The sequence below is a fragment of the Mustela putorius genome, unplaced genomic scaffold (assembly GCF_011764305.1).
Source record: "Mustela putorius furo isolate JIRA1106 unplaced genomic scaffold, ASM1176430v1.1 tig00003926_pilon_pilon_pilon, whole genome shotgun sequence".
In the NCBI taxonomy this organism is placed as follows: Eukaryota; Metazoa; Chordata; class Mammalia; order Carnivora; family Mustelidae; genus Mustela; species Mustela putorius.
Genome location: NW_025422071.1, coordinates 255,468 through 278,217, shown reverse-complemented (window position 1 = coordinate 278,217; position 22,750 = coordinate 255,468). Strand labels below are relative to the sequence as shown.

The following is a 22,750-nucleotide window of genomic DNA, read 5'->3' as shown; positions in this document are numbered from 1 at the left end:
CAGCTTTTACAAACAATTGATAAGCTCACTGCAAATCATTCTTATATTTTTATAAAACCAAACTTTTTAAATATCAATATTGGCCAATGTTCCCTCAACCTAGCTCTGGCTAACAGATATACCTGGGAGTAAATTAAACATTGTAAGAGTGGTGGACATTTGCTCCTACAAATTAGTCTAAATCAAGGAAGACTTCAGTGTAATCACTTAGCAACTAATAAAACAACCCCTTGGGTATTATTATCCTTTACTTTTCACTGTTGAAAATGAATTTGAAACATAATCAAACTAGAGCAACCTTAAATGAATAAAACTAAAACAAACAAAAAAATGTATTCCAAAAAGTTTAGTTCTTTTATTAATGAAATTGGTAATTTCTTCAAGTTTCTGGTGGGGTTGGTGGGGTAATCAACAGAAAGGTTTCTAAAAACTCTGCCCTTTTAATAAATATGAAGGAGAGAGACAATGTGTGTGTGTGTGTGTGTGTGTGTGTGTGTGTGTAGGACTTGTGAATTTCAGGTTTACCAAGTTTGTGGAAAGGTTGACAAAATCTGCATAATCCTTGTTGATGAGCTCGACCATGGCTGTTTTAAAAGTTTATAGTAGAGTTCCAGATCTCCTCTTAGTTCCTCCAGCTGGACACGCTTCCTACAGTCAGACACAAAGTGATCGACGTCGAAATCTTCCTGAAAATTAAACCAGAAAGAAAAAATGATTGCACTGATACCACATTTTACATAGAAAAATAAGATCAGAGAAAGAATAAGAGGCCGTATTACTGCAGGGGAACACACACAGGGACATCATGGGGTCTGCTCACTTCCTAAGATTATGGGAAAGGGGGCCCCTCACCAAGACCATTCTCTCCAGTTGCCTAACTCTACAGGCATTTTATTTCTTTTAATTATACATTTCAAAGAGGCTCTTCTCAAAATAGAAACAGCTTTTTCTTCTTAATTTTAAAAGTAACAAATGTTCACTGTCAAACTTTCAACCAACCAAGAAATACTTATGTAAGAGAGAGAAAAAAAAATCACCCACTCTCTAATGCTCTGCAGTTAAGCACTGTTAATGTTTATTTTTCTTCACTATTAAACACAGCGATTCACATCCTTCCAGACTTTGTTTTGGTCTTTCTCTTTACTTTTTTTTTTTTTAAGATTTTATTTATTTGAGAGAGAGAGAGATGGAGAGAACAAGTGGGAGGAGGGGCAGAGGGAGAAGCCGGCTCTCTGCTGAGCTGGGAGCCTGATGCCAGGGTTCATTCCAAGACCCTGAAATCAAGATCTCAACCGAAGGCAGATGCTCAACTGACTGAGACACTCAGGTGCCCTAGTCTTTCTCTTTAAAATATAAATTACTTTTGGGGTGCCTGGCTGGTTCAGTGGGTTACGGCCTCTGTCGTTAGCTCAGGTCATGATCCCAGGGTTATGGATTCAAGCCCCACATTGGGCTTTCTGCTCAGCAGGGAGCCTGCCTCCCTGTCTCTCTCTCTCTGCCTGCCTCTCTGCCTACTTGTGATCTCTGTCTAATAAATAAATAATTTTTTAAAAAATAAAATATCAATTACTTTTTAAAGAAACTGACATATAATGGACACATGTTAGTTTCAGGCGTACAACATAAAAATTCCATATTTTTATCTGTTGTGAAATGATCACCCTAAGACTAGTTAACATCCATCACCAAACATACACATTTTTTTTCTTGTGCTAAGAACTCTTAAGCTTTAGCAACTTTAAATATATAATAATATACGGCACCTGGGTAGCTCAGTGAGTTAAGGCCTCTGCCTTCGGCTCAGGTCATGATTCCAGGGTCCTGGGATCGAGCCCCACATCAGGTTCTCTTCTCAGCAGGGAGCCTGTTTCCTCCTCTCTCTCTGCCTGCCTCTCTTCCTACTTGTGATCTCTGTCAAATAAATAAATAAAATCTTAATATATATATATATATAATATACTATGCAGCTATCAAAAGAAATGAAATCTTGCCATGTACAATGATGTGGATGGAACTAGAGAGTATGCTGAGTGAAATAATCAGAGAAAGACAATTATCATACAATCTCCCTGATATGAGGAATTTGAGAGGCAAAGTGGGGGTTGTGGGGGTAGGGAAGGAAAAAAAAATGAAACAAGATAGGATACGGAGGGGGGCACCTGGGTGGCTCAGTGGGTTAAAGCCTCTGCCTTTGGCTCAGGTCATGATCCCAGGGTCCTGGGATCGAGCCCCACATGGGCCTCTCTGCTCAGCGGGGAGCCTGCTTCCTCCTCTCTCTCTGCCTGCCTCTCTGCCTACTTGTGATCTCTGTCTGTCCAATAAATAAATAAAATCTTTAAAAAAAAAAGATTAGATTGGGAAGGAGACAAACCATAAGAGACTCTTAATCTCACAAAACAAACTGAGGGTTGCTGAGGGGAGGGGTGTAGGGAGAGGGTGGTGGGGTTGTGGACATTGGGGAAGGTATGTACTACGGTGAGTGCTGGGAAGTGTGTAAGCCTGACAATTCACAGACCTGTAACCCTGGGGCTAATAATACATATTTCTAATAAAAAATAATAAAATTAATATACAATAATACACAGTATTATTTACTATTCACTATGATGTACATTACATCCCCAAGGCTTATCTTATTAACTGGAAGTTTATACCACTGGACCCCTTCATCTATTTCCTCCACAACATCACCTCTGGCAACCACCAATCTGTTCTCTATGACTTCATTTTGTTTTGTTTTTTAGATTCCACATGTGAGGGAGATCATACAGTATTTCCCTTTCTCTGTCTGACTTATTTCACTCAGCACAATATCCTCAAGGTCCATCCATGTTGTTGCAAATGGCATGACTTCCTTCTTTTTATGGTTGAGTAATATTCCATCGTATACACACACATTTTCTTTATCCATTCACCCCGTTGGTGGACACTTTAGTTATTTCCAAGTCTTGGTTGTTGTAAATACTGTGATACTCACTACCGTGAGTGTGAGTCTTGCTGGCCGCTAGAGCCAGGTGATCTACAGGTATACCCTGGGTAGCAACTGCAAACCTCGGGGCATCATACGAGCATTCAAGCTCCTTTCCAGGAGATACCAGAAAGCAGAAGCGAGGTAGAGGGGCAGCGCAAAGATGGTACCCATCAGCTCCATCTTTGGAGAATACCTTACTAGGCTCCCAGATCCATGTGAAATTAGATGCCTGCCCCTCAGGGCTTTAAGATAAGCAAATGAGCCTCTTTCACAGAAATCTGAACCCATTTCAGTCTGCTGCTTCTGTGCTGAGTTCCAGGGTGGGTCAGTCTACTTGCGCGACTGCTTTAAGAACTGTTTCTCAGTTTGCTATAGCCTTGTGGGTCTCATGGGTGCAAGCTCTGATGGCTTTCAAAGCTGGATGTTTTGGGGTCTTGTCTCTTAGATGTACGTCTTGGAAGTTGGGGTGCCAGAAGTGGGGCTCAAACCCTTTGCTCCTCAGGGAGAAGCCTGGGGTTTTGAGTACCCTCCCAATCCCAGGTCGCTGTACCAGGGGTGGGGTTTATGGCAAGACTGATTCTTACTTCAACATAGGTTTTTTTCCTTACTCACCTAATGTGTAGGAGTCACTCAGCTAGTTGTAGGGTTTTTTCCACAGGAAATTTTTCCATATGGAGCTATAGATTCAGTGTGTATTTCATAGAAGAGATGAGTTCAAGATCCTCCTATGCCACCATCTTGAATGGAAACCCCAGACCTTCACTATGTATGTGTGTACACACACATATGTGTACACACACTCACACACACACAAATATTCATGCTCTTCTAAACTATTTCCCAACTAGGGGCACCTGGGTGGCTCAGTGGGTTAAGCCTCTGCCTTCGGCTCAGGTCAGGTCATATCTCAGGGTCCTGAGATCAAGCCTCACATCAGGCTCTCTGCTCAGCTGGGAGCCTACTTTCCCCCCTCTCTCTGTCTGTCTCTCTGCCTCCTTGTGACCTCTCTCTCTCTCTGTCAAATAAATAAATAAAATCTTAAAAAAGAATAAAAATAAAAAAAAAAAAAAAAAAACCATTCTATTAAAAAAAATTTCCCATCTAAAAATATAACTTGAATGTCTTTACGTAAAACACATACATTTCTATTAATATTTTATGTGCATGCTGAGTGTCCCATTGAACAGATGTTCCAAATCTTTCATAACCTATTTCCAAGTATTGGTCTCACAGGATTAGCTATCCTGTGTTTCCCCTTTACATTTCTGTGATACCCGGGTAGGCTTATATGCTTAGAGGCAATAAATTACTATCTACTTCCCCTGTGACTCTGCTACTCCATGACCTGTTTAGTCAGCAAGAATCAAATGTGATGATTCCCAAACTAGTTAAGGACACCTACACTTACTTCGTAATTATACAGCTTCATTAAACACTATGTAAACCAACAAAATATGACTGCAAAAAAAAAAATCACTGTTCTTTTGAAAACTAACACAGCTACTTTGGAAAGGTTTGATACAAAGAAATCAATAAGAAAATTTTTGCTAAGTTAGGTATGGGTGAGATGACCAAGTACCAGGCAGGGAGGGAGTGATCACAGGATTCTCACTCAATTCAGTTAAAGAAACTGAAACTGAATGCAAAAAAAGACAACATAGAGAAAGCTTTTTTTTAAAAAAGATTCTTTTTATTTATTTGAGACACAGACAGACAGTATGAGCAGGGAAAGGGGCAATGGGAGAAGGAGATTCCCTGCTGAACAGGGAGTCCAATGCGGGACTCCATCCCAGGACTCCCGAGGTCATGACCTGAACCGAAGGTAGATGCCTAACCTATTGAGCGACCCAAGTGCTGTGATAACTCAGAAATCTAATCTGCAGGCCAGTTTCCAGAGAAAAAGACCTGGCACTGTTTCAATGGAGAATAAATGTACATATATTTTTTCCAAATAAAATGCTAAAAACTGTATGAACCATTCCCTAAGAGTACTTGTTTAAACTGACTTTTTTAGTTAATCAACCAAAGACTGACCCTGCTAGTGTCAGAGAGAAGGACTTCATACCAAACCGTAATTTCACAGTCATCTACAGAAAGCCACCTGCTTCTTACACTGGTGACCAAATTAGCCTGGACCTTTCTCTCCTGAGACCATCTCAGACCTTACATCATAGTTATGTAGTACATCACGGGAGGGGGTCTCGGTTCATAATCCTGGCCATCCTACTCACCAACTGTATACCTTTAGGTCGATCACTTTCCCTGCCTCAGTTACACATTGTTGAAGTTCTTGAACTTCATGATGGCATTCTAAATTGTATAACTGGGGTGCCTATGTGGCTCAGTTGGTTAAGCATCTGCCTTTGGCTCAGGTCATGAACCCAGTCTCTTGGGTTTGAGTTCCACATCAGGCGCTCTGCTGAGCAAGGAGCCTGCTTCTCCCTCTGTCCCTTCCTCCTGCTCCCGCACTCTCTCACTCTCAAATAAAATCTTAAATAAATAAATAAATAAATAAATCATATAACTTAGCCTCAGTGAACAAATGCTATTAGGTAATATTAGTACTCAACTTACCATTTATGCATTTGTTCTCAGATAAACAAAAGTTGCATAACACATGACTAAATAACTCGGAACATCTGTGAATACTGGGTTAGGCAGCGTTTGCTGTGAAAAAACAAACCCAAACTCACAGTGCCATAATAGAGACCCATTTCACTTAACCAAGAATGGTTTTACTACTTTAGGAATGGTTTTACTTTATAGTGTAGATTTCCCAAGTATTCAAAAAGAAAGTATTTACAACCCATACATTTATGGTCAACTGATTTTTCACAAGGATGCCAAGACCATTTAATGGGGGGAAAAAACAGTCTTTTCGAGTGCCTACTACTGGGACAAGTGAATATCTACATGCAAAAGAATGAACTTGGAACAGCAACGTCACACATACACAAAAATATAACTCAAAATGGATCAAAGATTTAAATGTAAGAGTAAAAACTGTAACACTCAGAGAAAACAGGTGAAAATCTGTATGACTTTGGATCGGGAAAAGCTTTCTTAGACATGATACACAAAGCAATAAGAAATATTAGATAAGCTGAACTTGATCAAAATAAAAACTTTCGTGTGTCAAAGGACACTACGGAGAACGTGAAAAGACAACCCACAGAATGGGAGAGAGTATCTGCAAATCATTTGTCTGACAAGGACCTAATAACCAGAATATGCAAATATACTCTTAGAACTCAACAACAAAAAGACAAATAACCTAATTTAAAAACAAGCCAAAGACTTTTGAATAGACATTTCTCCAAAGATGATACACAGACGGTCAAGAGCACATGTCGGGATGTTCGACATCCTTAGTCATTGGGGAAATGCGAATCAAAAGCACATGCAGATGCCACGTCACACCCACTAGGACAACTATGGTAAAATAAGAAAAAGAAAAAAAAAAAAAAAAAGAAGAAAAAAAGTGCTGGCAAGAAGGCGGAGAAGCTGGAACCCTCCTGTATTGTCGGTGAGAATGTAAAATAGTTTGGCTAAGGCAGCAAACAGCTCGGTAGCTCCTCAAGAAGTTACACACGTACAATTACCCAGCAGTTCTACGTCTAGGGGTATGACACCGACAGAACTGACAACAGATGTTCCTGCCACAACCTGTACATGAATGTGCACAGCAGCGCTGCTCGTAACAGCCAAAAGAGTATATACCCAACGTCCATCAACTGATGAATGGATACATAAAATGTGGAAGAGCCTCTTACACAACCATAAAAAGGAATAAACTGTTACATGCTACAACACGAGTGAAGTCTGAAAACATTCTACTCTCAGGTTAAAGGAAGCCAGACACAAAAGGTCACGTGTTATACAATTCCACTGATATGAGATGTTCCAGAAAAGGCAAATCCATAAAAACAGAAAGTAGATTCATGATTGCCAGGGAATAAGGGGAGGGGAGAATTGGAACTAAGAGGTTTATTTTTCGGGTGATGGAAGCATTCTGGAATTAGACAGAAGTGACGTATGTACCATATACACAGTAAATATACTAAAAACCAGAGAAGAGTACACTTTAAAATGGCAACTATTATGCTTTGTGAATTATTTTTGATGAAAAATGAAACAACTTAAATATCAACAAGTTAAATGCTAGGATACATTAAAAAAAATCCAAAGTAACACTAATCACAGGAACAATGGAGTAGCTACATGAATTTCAGACAAAGCAGATTTCAGAGAAGGAAAATTATCAGGCATAAAGAGCAGCATTACATAATGATAAAGAAATCGACTGACCAAGAAGACACAATTATCCTTAACGTATGTGTGCCTGATCAACACAGGTGAGACACAACCTAACAGAACTGCAGGGAGAAATATACAATTCCATTATCACAGCTGGTGACTTCAACACTTCTCCATCATTAATGGGCCGATCCAGCAGCAGGGCAACAAGGATCTGACAGATGTGGACATTCAGTCCAGACATGGCACACTTAACACCACCATCAATTACCGTACAACAGATGTACACAGACAATTTCGCCCAGTAATAGTGCAACACACATTCTTCTTAAGCTCACATGGAACACTCATCAAGACAGAATAATTCTGGGCCACAAAACACAACAAATTTTTAAAAATAAAAATTATACCAAGTATGTTCTCAGACCGCAATGGAATTAAAAATCAGTAACAGAAGATAGCTGAAGAAGTCCAAAATACATGGAGATTAAATGACACACTTCTAAATGACAGGAGACCAGTCTCAACAAAATACAATGTAGCAAAATGTGTGGAATGCTGCTTAAAGGGAAAATACAGTACTGAATGCAAATATTAGAAAAAAAAAGATTAAAGTCAATAATCTTAGCTTCCATTTTAGGCAACAACAACAAAATCAAATCTAAAGTAAGGAGGGGCTCCTGGGTGGTTCAGTTGGTTAATCATCTGCCTTTGGCTCAGGACATGGTCCTAGGGTCCTGGGACAGCGCCCTGCATCAGAGCTTCCTGCTCAGGGAGGCTGCTTCTCCGACTCCCATTCCTCCTGCCTGTATTCCCTCTCTCACTGACTCTCTCTGTGTCAAATAAAATCATTAAAAAAAAAAAACCCTAAAGGAAGTAGAAAAAATAAAAATTAGAGCAGAAATCAATGTAATTAAAACCAGGAATTTTTTTTTTAATCAATAAACCCCAAGTCTGTTTCTTTGAAAACATCAATAAAACAGATACACCCTTAGCCAGGCAAACAAAGAAAAAAAGGTAGAAGACATAAATTACTAATATCAGATGAAAGAAGGGAGGGCTACTGCTAACAATCCCAATCACTGTAAATTCAACCAAACATTTATGGAATACTACACAATTCTCTAAAATCTCTTCCAGAAAGTAAAACTAGAAGGAATACTTCCTAAATCATTCTAGGAGATCATTATTACCCTGACACCAAAACCAATACTACAAGAAAAGAAACTACAAACTAGTATCTCTCATGAACACAGACACAAAAAATTTTCAACAAAAATTAGCAAATAAAAGCAAACACTATATTAAAAAAATATACACCAGGTTCATGTATGATTTATTCCAGGTATGCAACATTAGAAAATGTTCAACATTAGAAAATCAATGTGATCCATCATATCAACAGAAAAAAAATCACATGATCATATCAATGAAGGGAGGAAAAAAAATATTTAACAAAATCCACACCTCTTCATTATTAACCCTCAGGAAACTAGGAATAGGAGGACTTCCTCAACTAGATAAAGAATGTCTCCAAAAAATCCACAGCTAACATGATATTAATACTGAGAAAATAGAAGACAGGGAATCAAGGCAAGGATGTCCCTCCTACTACTACTATTCAATACTATACTGGAAGGCCAAACTAATGAAATAAGGTAAGAAAAGGAAACAAAAGGTATACAACCTGGGAAAGAATAAAACTTTGTTCACAGATGACATGACTGTCTACAGAAAATACAAAGACTTCATACCCCACACCCACTCCCTCCTGAAACTAGTCAAGTGATTATAGCAAGTCTGCACAATACACAGTTAAAATACAGAAGTCAATTGCTTTCCAATGATGTATCAGACAAAGGGCCAGTATTCAAAATTTATAAAGAATTTATCAAACTCAACATCCAAAAAACAAAACAAAAAAAAAATCCAGTCAAGAAATGGACAGAAGACATGAACAGACCAAAGAAGACATCCAAATGGCCAACAGACACATGAAAAAGAGCTCCACATCACTCAGCATCAGGGAAATACAAATCAAAACCACAATGAGACACCACCTTACATCAGTCAAAATGGCTAAAATTAACAAGTCAGGAAACAACAGATGTTGGCGAGGATGTGGAGAAAGGGGAATCCTCCTACACTGTTGGTGGGAATGCAACTCTGGAAAACAGTATGGAGGCTCCTCAAAAAGTTAAAAATGTAACAACCCAACAACTTAGCAATTGCCCTATTAGATGTTTATCCAAAGTACACAAAGTGATTTGAAGGGGCAAAAGCACCCCGATGTTTATAGTCAAACTATTGAAAGAGCCCAGATGTCCATCAACAGATGAATGGATAAAGAAGATGTGGTATACACACACACACACACACACACACACACACACACACACAATACTCAGCCATCAAAAAGAACAAAATCTTGCCATTTGCAAGGACATGGATGGAACTAGAGGAAGACAAATACCATATAGTTTCAGTCACATGTGGAACTTAAGAAACAACAGATGAATATAGGAGAAGGGAAGGAAAAATAGAAACAGACAGGGAGGCAAATCACAAGAGACTTAACTACAGGAAACAAACTGAGGGTTACTGGAGAGGGGAAAGTTGGGGTAACTGGGTGAGGGGTATTAAGGAGGGCACTTGTTGGGATGAGCTCTGGGTGTTGTATGCAACCAATGAATCACGAAATTCTAACCATGAAACTAAAAGTACACTATATGTTAACGAGATTGAATTTTAATTAAAAAATTTAAAAAGTCAATTGCTTTCGTATATACCAGCAATGTACAAGTGGAATTTGAAGTTAAAAACACAAGACCATTTACATTAGCATACCAAAAAAAATTAATACTTAGGTGCAAATCTAACGAAATATGCACAAGATCTATATGAGAAAAAGTATAAAATTCTGATGAAAGATAACAAGCAAGGTAAGATGTGAAGTGGAAAGAAAGTCCATAATCTTGGGTAAGAACACTCAATACTGTTAAGAGGTCAGTTCTTCCCAAACTGATTGCCAGACTCAATGCAATCCCAATCAAAATGCCAGGAAGTTATTCTGTGGATACCAACATGTTGACTCTAAAATTTGGATGGAAAACTGGAAAACCAAGAGTCCCAGAGTAGTCAACAAAATATTAAAGAGCAGGGAAAAAAAGGAAATTGAGGATTGCCACCACCCAATTTCAAGACTTACTATTAAAGCTATAGTGATTAAGACAGAAGGTGCCTGGCAAAAGAGACAGGTGCTTGGAACAGAGTGGAGAGCCCAGAAAAACATCCACACACACAGGCAAAGGCAACTCAATGGCAAGGACAGTCTTCAACAAATGGAACCGAACAATGGGACATTGATAAGAAAAAAAAAAAACAAATGAAAAGAATAAAAACAAACTTTTCACACCTTTCACAAAACCTAAACGTAAAATGCAAAACTTCTTAAAGATGACATAAGAAAAAATGTAGGGATCCTTGGATTTGGCAATGACTTTTCATATATAAAACCAAAAGCATGATCTACGAAAGAAAAAAATGGATGAGAGGGACTTTGTTAAAATTAAACTTCTCTGTAAAAGACACTGTTAAGAGAATGAAAAGACGGGACACCTGGGTGGCTCAGTTGGTTAAGCAGCTGCCTTTGGCTCAGGTCATGATACCAGCGTCCTAGGGTTGAGTCCCACATCAGGATCCTTGATCTGCAGGGAGCCAGCTTCACCCTCTGACTCTGCCTTCCACTCTGTCTGCCTGTGCTCACTCTCGCTCGCTCTCTCTCTGACAAATAAATAAATAAAATCTTAAAAATAAAAAAAAAGAGAGAGAGAATGAAAAGACCAGTCACAGAGTAGAGAAAATATCTGCAAAACACATCCATGGTAAAGGACTTAAAATAAGAAATATAATATAAAGATGTCTTAGTAGCAACAAGAAATCAAACCTAATTAAAAAATGTGAAAAGAGCGGTGGCTGGGAAACCCAGTCAGTTAAGCATCTGCCTTTAGCTCAGGTCCTGGGACTGAACCCCACACTGGGCCCCCGGCTCAGCGAGGAGCCTGCTTTTTTCCCTCTCCCACTGCCTGCTGCTACCTCTCTGTGTGCTTGTGCTGTTAATAAATAAATAGAATCTTTAAAAAAGAAAAAAAAAAAGGATCTGAAAAGATGCTCTACTTTGTATGTCATTAAGAAATTGCAAATTTGAACAAGGTACTATTACATATCACGTAGAATATAAAAAATCCAAAGCACTAGTAATACCAAATGCTAGCAAGGATGTGGGACAACCGAACTCTCATTCACTGTTTGGTCAGAATGCAAAATGGGAGGCACTGTGTGAGACAGCTTGGCAGTTTCTCACAGAACTAAACACATTCTCACTATAAGATCAGTAATTGTGCTCCTTTGTATTTACCCAAAAGAGCTTAAAACTAGTGTCCACACAAAAAAACCTGCACACGGATGTTTACAGCAGCTTTATTCTCTGAAGTGCCAAAACTTGGAAGCAATCCAAATCTCCTTCAGTAGGTGAACAGGTACACTGTGCCACACCCACACAATGGATTATTCGACAATTAAAAGATGAATTATTAAGCCACAAGACTTCGAAGAACCTTAAATGCATATTGCTAAGTGAAAGACCAGTCTCAAAGGCTAAATACTATATGATTCCAACTCTATGGCATTCTGGAAAAGGTAAAAATTAACCAACATTTTTATTTTTATTTATTTTTTAGGTCATCTCTATACCCAATGTGGTGGCTAGAACTCACAACCCCCCGAGATCAAGAGTCAGATGCCCTAGCAACTAAGCCAGCCAGGTGCCTCTGAAAAGGTAAAACTCTAGACAGTCAAAAGATCCCGGGCTGAGGGGTGAGCGAGGAGGGGGCAGCAGAGAGAGGAGAAGAAACAAATAGATGAGGTACAGGGGTTTTCAAGGCAATGAAACTAGGCTGTAAGATACCAACAGTAGGTAAATAACATTATACATTTGTCAAAACCCACAGAACTATAGAAAGAGGAGTGAACCCTAATGTAAACCATGGATTTTAATTAATACTGTATCAATGCTGGTTCATCAGTTGTAACACATGTACCACAACAATGTAATACATTAATAATAGGAGATAGTGAAGTTAGAAGAAAAATATCTTCTCTTTGTACTCAGGGGTATTTCCTATCTGAACCCAGTTCAAGTACAAATCCCCCAAAAGGCCAGAAGTTGGGAGATCACAAGAGGTGTTGGAACACAGGAAAATAAATGAGCAAACCAGACAAGCTGCAGGTAATTAAGAACCATTAACCATGAGAGAAGCAGTGACATCACTCAAAATTAAAACCAAGTAGAGTTTAAAAGTTTAGCTACTTTACTAACTAGCTGCAATCAGGGATGGCAAACAAAGACTAATTCAAAGTAACCTGGGAATTAATCATTTAAAACTTACCAATAATCTGAAATTAGTAGCTTTAATGCTATGAAAATTACATGGAATTTGGAAAGATTGAAGTTCTCTAAGCTGCCAAGAAGTAAAACACTCCTTCCCAGATACATGGACTTATAAAATCACTATATACTATCTCCACGAGAAGCAGAATCCCCCAGAACCATCACTCTGTAATGATGAGAAGTACTAAGAGGGCATATGAAATTTATGAGCTCTGCCCTGAAACATGTCCCATTTCATCGAGACAAAAAACCAAAATAGTTAAGCACTAATCTGCACACTACATAGGGGTTGAAAGACATAGAAAGTTTGTGTGAGCTCACGTATGTGTGTGTTTCCAACCATTCTTGAAAACAATGGACAACAGAGATGAATAAATGTCCCTGTATATCCCATAAATATTCCTCAAATATTTATCATGCAACTCCAGCTCTGCTCTAAGACCTGGGGACACAGTCATGAAAAGAAAAGACAAGGTCTCTGCTTTTAAGGAGCAGATATTCTAATGCAGAAATGAGAAAATAAATATGTAAACAAACATTATATTAATGAACAGTGATCAAATAGTGATTAATGAATAGTGATCACAGCTAAAAAGAAAACAGGACACAGTAAAGGTCTGAGTGACAAATGGGATGTATTTTAACTTGGATGAACCAGGAAATATAGAACAATGAGTTGAGATCCAAATGACACAAAGGAGCTAGCCACAGGAAGTGTGGGAAGAGTGTTCCCGCCCAAGGTATCAGCATGTATACAAAAATGTCCTTGGAGCTCTTCCCTCCAGCCCCTGCTCTCAAATCTCTGACCCAGCTAGGTGGGGACATAATCTAGGACTTGTGTCTCCCAAAACTCATTCTAAATCTTTGTTCGGTGACTAAATTATTCAAGCTTGAGAAATTAAAAACATATGCTAACAAGATCTTCCCACCATCTACAGAGAGATCATCTTAAAAGCATCATGAAATAGTAACACTGAAATTCTAAAAAACTTCTGTTCTAACATTTTAATCAATTTTATATCAAACTCCTTTGTTGAATTTATATACCCATTTGACATATTTATGAAGAGACAAAAAAAAAAAAAACAAAAACCTACATTCCGTAAATGTATTTATCCATCTAACAAATATTTGAGTACCTAATTACACTCTGTTCCAGCTGATTTCTTCTCTTTATCTCTTTTTTTTCCCCCTCAATTTAACACCAATCATAATCTATGTAGGCTTTTAGTTCGCTTTTCAAAATTAATTTCTTGAGCTATTTAAAGGAATTATCCAGTGCTAGAGTTCTCAACACTGGTCACACATTAGAATCACTTAAGGAACTTTTTTTTTTAAAGATTTTATTTATTTATTTGACACAGAGAGAGAGATCACAAGTAGGCAGAGAGGGAGGGAATCATGCTCCATGCTGAGCAGAGTGTCCCATGCAGGGCTCGATCCCAGGACCCTGAGACCATGACCTGAGCTGAAGGCAGAAGCTTAACCCTCTGAGCCACTAAGGCACCCCCTCACCTGAGGAACTTAAAAACAAAAAGCCCAAAGGGCACCTGGCTCGTTCAGTCACTGGAGCGTGTGCAGGTCTTGATCTCAGGGTTGTGAGTTCAAGTCCCATGTTGGGTATAGAGATTACTTAAAAAAAAAAAAAAAAAGAAAGAAAGAGCCCAAGCCCCCCAGTTTGTGATTAATTTGTTTAAATGTTTCAAGAAATTTGATGCTAAATGTTGTAAGACTAGTTAAATAACAAAAAGATATATTTACATAATACTTCTTGCTCTCAAATTTTGAACAAAGAACTTACTAATAATCAATAACTTAGTAGGCCAACATTTTATTTAAATAAGTTTTATGGTACTACAAAGAGTGAATTAGAAAATCAAAAGCAAGGAGAAATGGGCATGGTGTGAACATGGGGAAGCAAGAGAAAGCAAGAAAGTATGTGACCGGGAAGCGAATGCTTAGCTCTGAGATCCTTCTCCGAGAGAAGGACAGATTAAAACCTAAAAAGAAAGAAAAGAAGGATCCCATGCACTCAAGGAAAGAGAAGTCCCCCAACATCCCTCCTGCTTTTTCCAATATAAACACACAGCTGGGCCGACTTACCACATCCTGGTTGGTACCGACTTTATCAACTTTTCTCATTTAGGCCAAACTTGACCGGTCAATGATGGACGGGCTGTGTGCCAAGTGTACCAGTTGTACAACTGACTGTGTAATGGCTGAAACTGAGAAACCGGGGTGAAAGTATCAAGAGGCTCTAAGGATTGCGAAAGAGCCAAGATTCAAACGATTACCACGTACACACAAGACAAACTATGCAGATGACCGCTCAGTACGGAAGTAATTCAGAGTGTTACACTGTGGCATCAGCTGACCCAGACCCAGAAGATTGCTGGAGTTCCCATCATGGACATCTCTAACCATATAGACGACACTGAGCAAATGCCAGATGATGATGGAGCCCCTCACTCCTATGTCTTAATAGAGTTCCTCAGCTCTCCTTTACCAACTTTTCCTGTTGCCAGTTCATACAAGCAATTCTCCTTACCCAGTTCCTCTGTTCTGAGCTATGGCTAAAGACACTCACGTTTTTATGTTTTGAAACTGATTATCTTGTACCATTTTACTTTTTGTTGCATCTTTTTATAAATCAGATGACTGCTCACAAGACAAAAAAAAAAAAGGAATGGAAAGGAAAGATCAAAAGGGAGGACAACGACAACAAAAAAACAGTTCTTTTTTGCCGGGAACCCTTCTTACAAGTGCCAATCAGATAAACTTTATCTGATGTTACATCGTCACAACTCCTCTATCATCAGGGAAAGTAGTTCACATAAGAAAATTCCTCTATAAAATGAGTTCCAGGCTTACATTCCATATTTGGCTAATTAGAATTTCATTACGATGTCTGTCTCAAACTGATGCGGAAGAGAATGGAATCTTGTCATCAAGACATGACATCGAACTAAGAACCCACAGGGTAAGCACTCAGCTCCTGTGATACGAAGACGGCTCCTGGGGATGGGCAACCCTGGGCAACAGTGGCTGACCTGCGGGCCTGCGGCTATCTGCCGTCTGTCACTCTTCCCTCTTCCTCCTCTGTCAGCTGCTATCTCCAGCCGCTGTCAACAAAGTCCACCTCAAACAGCCATCACTTCCCTCTGGTCCCATTTACCGTAGCTAAGCTCCAGGCCAGGCATCCAGATCACCAGCCCTGTGGGAACCTCTTAAGGAAAGAGGTGGCCCTATTGGTGAAATGCAGGTGCCAAGGCATGCAGACATTGTGCCATCTTCTGCGCTATTCTTAATGTTCTGATTGTCCCACTTCCCTCAGTTCCCACCTGTGGCCTCTGGAAAGGAACATATTACAGTAGGATTTCCAAGGACTGATGCGTGGGGGTCAGGAGATATGGCCTGTGATTGGCCCCAACTAGCTGTGTGGCTTTAAAGGAAGTCATCACACCTCAGGCCTCAGTTTCCTTATCTGCAAGCCAGGATGGACTGGAGTCTTTTCAGAGGAGCAGGCAAAGATCACATAGATAAGCACCACCTCATTATACTAACAAGCAAACAGAAGGCTGGAGGTGAGTGATTTGCCCCAAGTCAGACATAAGCAGGCAGAGAGCAGAGCCAAGGATGGGACCCACATTTGCAGGTCACAGCTAATCAGCCAGCACAGTACAAACAGATCTGAGCAGCTGCTCATTCTTCCCCTTTTCCGTTTTGTCCATCAGAATGCATGCTCCCTGCAAACAAGGACACACAGGACCTGCTTCCTGTCTCAAAATTCCCAGTTCACCCAATTAGAACAGGGAGAAACCTCAAGGACTTACACCCCCACCCCCACGCACTGTTCTTTTTTTACCTTTGGAACATGAGGGTACATACATTCACCATCCAGAGGGCTCCTGCCTTCACTTCTCATGGAAAAGGTCCTCATGTGCCTACCCGGGGTGCCAACGAAGCCACAGGTTCCAGAGAGGAACTGACACAGAGAAGTTCGAAGGAGGCAGATGGCTCAGTGCAGAAACAAACTGTCTACCAAGGAAAACTACCCCATGGGGGACTGATTCTCTTTGAAATACGTTCGAGTGCATGGTAAAATGGTTTTTCAAGAGCTGGTGGACTGACCAGTCACCTGGTACATACAAGATCACATCCGCATTCAGACAAGAGTGGCTTGCCTGCAGTGTAGACCAGGGGCCAGAAAGACAAGGAAGGTGCATGGAGACTGGGTGAGAAGCTTCTACGGTGTGATGGCAAGGGCGCACTGCAAAGGTACGAGAAGAGATGGAAAGAAGTATATGGACTCAAGAGGTTTAGGAAGCGAAATCCACAGGACTGGGTGTGACAGACTAGATTTTGGAAAGGTGACAGAGTAGGAGGTGACTTCTGGTTTCCCGACTCCAGGCTAAATGGATGAAGTGTTTACCGAGAGAGGCAATAGAATAAGAAAGGTGGTTTTCAGTGGAGGAGGTGCTCATGAATTCCGTCTTGAACCTGATGAGTCTGAGGGGCCACAGACACATCCGAGAAGAAAGGTCAGCAAGTCCAATACACAGAACTGGTGCTCAGGAGGCGTGTGGACCAGAGACAGGAATCTGCCTTACATGCTGATAGGTGGTCATGAAGCTGCACAAAAGGTCATCTAGGGAAAGAAAGGAACACGGGGCTGAGCCCATAATCAGCATTCAGTGGCTACCAGGAGCATGACTTTGCACAGGAGACACATCAGAGAGGTAGAAGAAAGACAGGAAGCAATGCAGAGCATTTGGTCTACTGCGATGTCGAGTAAGGAGACAGAGAAAGGTCAGGTGTGCTGACTTAGAAACAGTTTTGGTAAGAACTCTTTAGTGGAACGACAGGGCCTGAAGGGTGGAAGGTGGGAAAGTCAAGTCAACCCCTGAGCAGGGGCTGTGATGTGCGACACTGACATGGCAATACCTAGAGGTGGGGCATTCAAGTGGGAAAGGATCAAACAGGAGCACGTGATGGGAAGGAGTGCAGGGGAGAGGATCTTCGCAGGCTCCTGGAAGTGCCGTAGGGCATGGACTCTGAGCCAGAGTGGAGACTGAACACGAGGAGGAAGGAGAGCCCCTCCCCCGTACCAGGCGAGGAGAAGGGGACAAATACAAGAATGGGATCATGATCAGCAGGATGGAGGAGGTCTCATGGGATGGCTGCTAATTTTTCTGTACGACTGGAGATGAAGTCATATGTTGAGATGGAAGAGGAAGGCTACATGTGATGTCAATAGCACACCCACGTAAATGGTCTAATTTATCTGTTATGCCACTTTCTCCCCCTACTACCAATACCTTATGTCCTGCTCATCTATTAGTTGGCTGTCAACCCAAAGGATTTTCGTATTTCTAAGCCGACAAAGTATGATGTTGCCAGTGCCTCTGCCCCAGGTGACCCTTCCCCATCTGCCATTCCTGCACTTTGATCACCTACCTCTTTTGCATACCTTTCCCCTTCTATTTCTCATTAGATCTCATAAACATGACTTTTTAAGTAGTCTCCTGCCACCAGTCAGCTCGAACTCAACAGATATGACCATGCAACTTCCTGCTGTAAACCTGACTGCAGCTCTACCGTGAAGACTGCATCAACGTGGACCCCTCAATGTATGCAGTGTCCAAGGTGCAACCGCAGCCCCCCACCCATCTCCCTTTCTACCATCCCAGTCTCATTCCAAAATGTGCCAAACAAGACACCTATGTAGAAATACAACCCCGACAGCAAGCTCTCCACTCATTTCTGCCTCGGAACTGTAACTTAACAAAACATCTCTCTGACGGAAACACAAATTGCATATAACCTTTATCTCCAGCTCCCACATAGAAGATCAATACCACTTTACACAGAACAGCTGTTCCATGTATTTTCCTTCTATGTATGAAGGGGTCACGTTCATTAACACTACAAATTGTACATTATATTCAGAAATGTCAGAGCCTTGAAAGAATATGGAATTGCTGGCATTCTAGCCACTTTCCCAGTTTGCTCTCTTCCTACCTCTAAGTCCTACTTTAGAACTGCTATTTTGAGATTTCTATTTTCCGAAGCTGCTTTGACCAAAGGCATTCTGTCAGCTCAGAGTGAGAAAGATGGCGGGGCGAGGAAGTGTGCGAGAAAATGCTAGTGTTAGGCCCAAAGAAAGCCTGACGAAGTCCAAAGACAGACAAGCTAAAGAGACTTCCGTGCTTTGAGATTCTTTAAGTCTGTGTGTGTGCCTTTTCTTCTTCCAATGACCTCTCTCCTCATCACGTGTCCTTCGTTAACAAAAGGTTTCTGGATCCGAGAATTCACTCTGTGCTCTCCTTCAGACACTCCATTCAATTTACACCTTTTATTACAGTGGCTTAACATCACCATACAAGAACAAGAGTACAATATACCTTCGTCTAGACATCCCTACATATTAAAAATGATATGGCCACACCGCAGAGGATCCAGACATAAGCACTTTTAAAGCCAGAGTTTGGGAGATGTGATCTGAATGCAAGTATCAAAAAGGAACTAGCTGGTTAACCCAAAAAAGAAAAAAACATATTATGACTTGAAGCCATAAAAAAAGTAAGAAATTCAAACTCTTTTCAGAATTTTAGGTACCTACAGAGCCAAAACTTTTTAACACTGAAACCAGCTACTAAATCCCAATCCTTAGAAATTAAACATATACGTTTTGATAGTTTAAGTACAGACCCAGAGGGATACAGAAAACAGATAAAGCTCCTCCTGGCTCTGATTCAAACCTTGGGACATTTTCAAGGCTATGTCTGATGAACCTTTCCTGTCAGTAAAGTCTTTTCAGTTTAAATTTCTATTCTGTAAGTTTATGTCCTACAGTTATCTGCTGCCAGCTTCAGGCTGACCTCACCAAGAGAAGTAGGGCAACTTTAGAAAAGGAGCTTGGTATGCTTTGTAGTACTGGACCAGAACCAGTAAGGACAGTACAGTCTTTCAGATTTCTCATTCCGGGAGCTTAAGACGAAAGTCAGGCATAAACGTTAGGTTAAGTGCCTTTTTGACCCGATTCCTGGTAAGTACGTGTGTTCAGAGATGTGTTCAACGCACAGTCGCTCAGCTTCTAGGCACAAGGCACTGGGAGGCTTCTGTCAGGCCGGGGGAGCGGCGGTCTGACTGTGCCGCACGGTACCAGAGGCGGGTCCTACGGGTCCGGGGCTTTTACGTTTAGCTCAAAACCACTTGCCCTGAACTTTCAGGCGTTTTCATTCAATGTGCACGATTTCACAGGAGTGCTTTCTCCAGGCTGCACCTAGCCCACCCGAGGCCAAGAGACTCACTGCGAAGTGCAGTGAGGTCCCCGCTGAGGACCCGTCCGGGGCGGGGACGGCCCAGGAAGCCCGCAGGAGAAGCACGAGGAGAGGCCCCGGAGGGCCAAGGAGGGCAGGCCACCCACGGCCCGGCTCCAGGGAGCAGAGCCCAGGCGTGCACCTTCATGAACTCGTCCTTGTCAAAGCAGAGTGAGTCCAGCCCCTTGGGCAGGTTCATCTTACTTCTCTCCATCCCGCCGACCGCCGCCTCTCAGCACCGACACTCGACACTCGAGCGAGGAGGAAAGGTAGGAGGCTGCGCTCCCCGACGCTACGGGTGAAGCCACGGAGTTTCCACCGCACAGAAGGCACCGCTTCCTTCAACATGGCAGCGCCCCCGCCCGGCCAATGAAAGAGGACGCCGCAGGCCCGCCTCCGCCTGCCTCCGCCTGCTACCGTCGGGCCAGCAGGTGATGCTGCCCCCGTGCGGCAGAGGGCGACACTACAACCTCGCCTACGTTTCTGCAGGGCAGCCCCGACGCTGTTGATGCCCAGTGAGCGGGAGAAGGGAGGGCGGGGAGGGTCAGGGGCGCTCCCTCCCCACCTCGCCCTTTCCCTCGGAAAATCGGCCTGCGAACCTCTTCCAGGACCTTCTCCCGAGATTGTCCCGCGGGAAGCATAGCCGTGGCGGGATGTTGGCCCTTTACTTCTGCAGCTGGTTTTCCAGAGAGGGGGGCGCCTCCGGGTGTCAGGCCTCCGGTCCCCGGGCGCCGCCGCTGCAGCCGCCTGGGCGCGGAGGTCTCTGAGGGAACCCTGCTTCCGCCCTTAGCCCTGGCACCCACCTGCGAGCGTGGCTTCTCCCGGCTGAGCTTGGCTCCAGCGATCTGTAGGGAGGAAGGTGGTCAGCTGGCAGCCTCGGGTCGTCTGGGCCGCTCCCAGCTCCACTTCAGCTCAGCTGCGGGGGCGGCCACAAGTTTGGGTTCTCAGAGCTCTTAAAGAATCACCTCGCTACCGGCCGGCCGACCGAAAACGCAGCCGACAAGTAGATGTGCGAGCATGTTTATGTCCAGTCCGCTCTAGAATGGGGCGGAATCGTGTGTTTGTGGCTAGCGTTGGTTCGATCGCCACACCTGCCCCCAATTTCCGAGACCCCCCCTCCTCCTCCTGCCGTCCACCCCACATTTATTTTGAGATTTTTCTTTCCTCTTCCCTTGCTCTTTCTCCCACTGTCCTCCCCTTTAGTGGGAATGTCATGGTCAAATGATGATTCATTTCTCTTTTTTTTTTCTCCATGAGACTCTGACAGCTCAAACCACAGATCTCACGCGCGCCCTTCAGGCTGCAGCTTTGCTGTAATAGCCCAGGCCTGGGCTGCCCCTCCCAATGCTGTGATCTCCCATTGATAGCATGAGCAGTCCTTAGAAAGGGATGGGACACAGCAAGACAATAGCTTACAGTGAGTCTTGCATTCGAGTCACTCCAAACGGGAAACTGGTCACTTTTTTTAAAAAATGTGAGTACAGGGACGCCTGGGTGGCTCACTTGGTTAAGCAGCTGCCTTCGGCTCAGGTCATGATACCAGCATCCTCAGATCGAGTCCCACATCGGGCTCCTTGCTCAGCAGGGAGCCTGTTTCTCCCTCTGCCTCTGCCTGCCATTCTGTCTGCCTGTGCTCGCTCTCTCCCCCCCCTCTCTCTCTCTCTAAATAAATAAAAAAAAAATCTTTAAAACCTGAGTACAGAATCTGAAACAATACATTCCCTAGCAGTGGGCCTGGCAAGGCCTTGTTGAGGAAAACGTTCCCAGTCAATATCCAGAGACTATGACAGGTAGGATGAGAGCTGGAATCTTATTTGGAGAATCAGAATAAATTGCCAGGGGAGCAACTATGAAAGTGCATTCTATGCCCTGTTGTGGTCATTTGGATATAGGGAATGAAAGCCTCATTATTTGGTCTTTGTTTGTTTACTCTTATTATGAAAATTCTCAAGCATACACCAAAGTGTGTAGAGCAGAAGGATCCCGGCCCTTCCGAGTACTTATCACTCTGCTTCCCCAACTGTTTCATAGGCCCTCCTCCTCCTCCTTCTACTGCCCCCAAAGTGCCTGTATTTTTGTTTTTGGGGGAGGGGGGAGGTCTGGAATATATTTTAAAGTAAATCCCAAACATCACATCATTCCCTGCTCCCCAAATACCTTGGTTTACACATCAAAGAAGGAGGAGGAGGAGAGGTGGAGGAGGGGAAGACTGAGAAGGAGGAGGGATGAAGAAGAGAGATTTCCGCACAGGCCCACTATGCCAGAATCAATAGGTCTAATAAGCTATTCCGATTGGCTCTGAGAGGCATGACTTTTAGCCTCTCAGACTTTTAGGGCCACAGTGCTAATAAGTGACAAGGGCAAATTCAGGCAGCGCAAACAGCAAGGCCCACACTCATCACCAAGGCACCGAGGGGGGGGGGGGGGGGGGTGCCAGACCGACGGAACAAAGTTGTCTGGGAACCCCACCTGCCCTAGAAGTCCAGATGAGCGAGTAGTTGAACTGTTTTTTTTTTACCTTCATTGTCATTCCTTTCTGAAATTATTGCCGGTCTTTGGTAAAGACATGAACCTGAGCTTGTGCAGCCTGGGGTACTGATCTTGGAGTTGCTGAAGAGAATAGGTGCCAACAAAGAATGAAAATCCCTGCTGTCTGTTCTCCTTCCGAGAGTCAGGAGGGAACAGTCAAGAGCCCATACAGTGCACTGCCACTTGGAGCCCTGGCTGTGGCAGTGGCGTGGCCCAACAAAG

General features: G+C 42.5%; 1 long non-coding RNA gene across 6 annotated transcripts in view; it reads right to left on the bottom strand.

Moving 5' to 3' along the window:
- LOC123388932 overlaps positions 1–20,248 on the bottom strand; it is a 30,224-nt gene extending 9,976 nt beyond the window's left edge. For 3 of the 6 annotated variants that reach the window (XR_006603445.1, XR_006603440.1, XR_006603444.1), the window contains exons 1-2: positions 19,991–20,108; positions 526–686 (exon numbers count right to left, since the gene is read on the bottom strand). This is a non-coding gene — a long non-coding RNA (uncharacterized LOC123388932). Of the gene's footprint in view, positions 1–525; positions 687–1,763; positions 1,818–19,990; positions 20,109–20,141; positions 20,172–20,203 lie in introns of those variants that run through there. The other 3 variants (XR_006603442.1, XR_006603441.1, XR_006603443.1) reach the window with 3 other exon arrangements.
- Between the last annotated feature and the right edge of the window lie 2,502 nt (positions 20,249–22,750).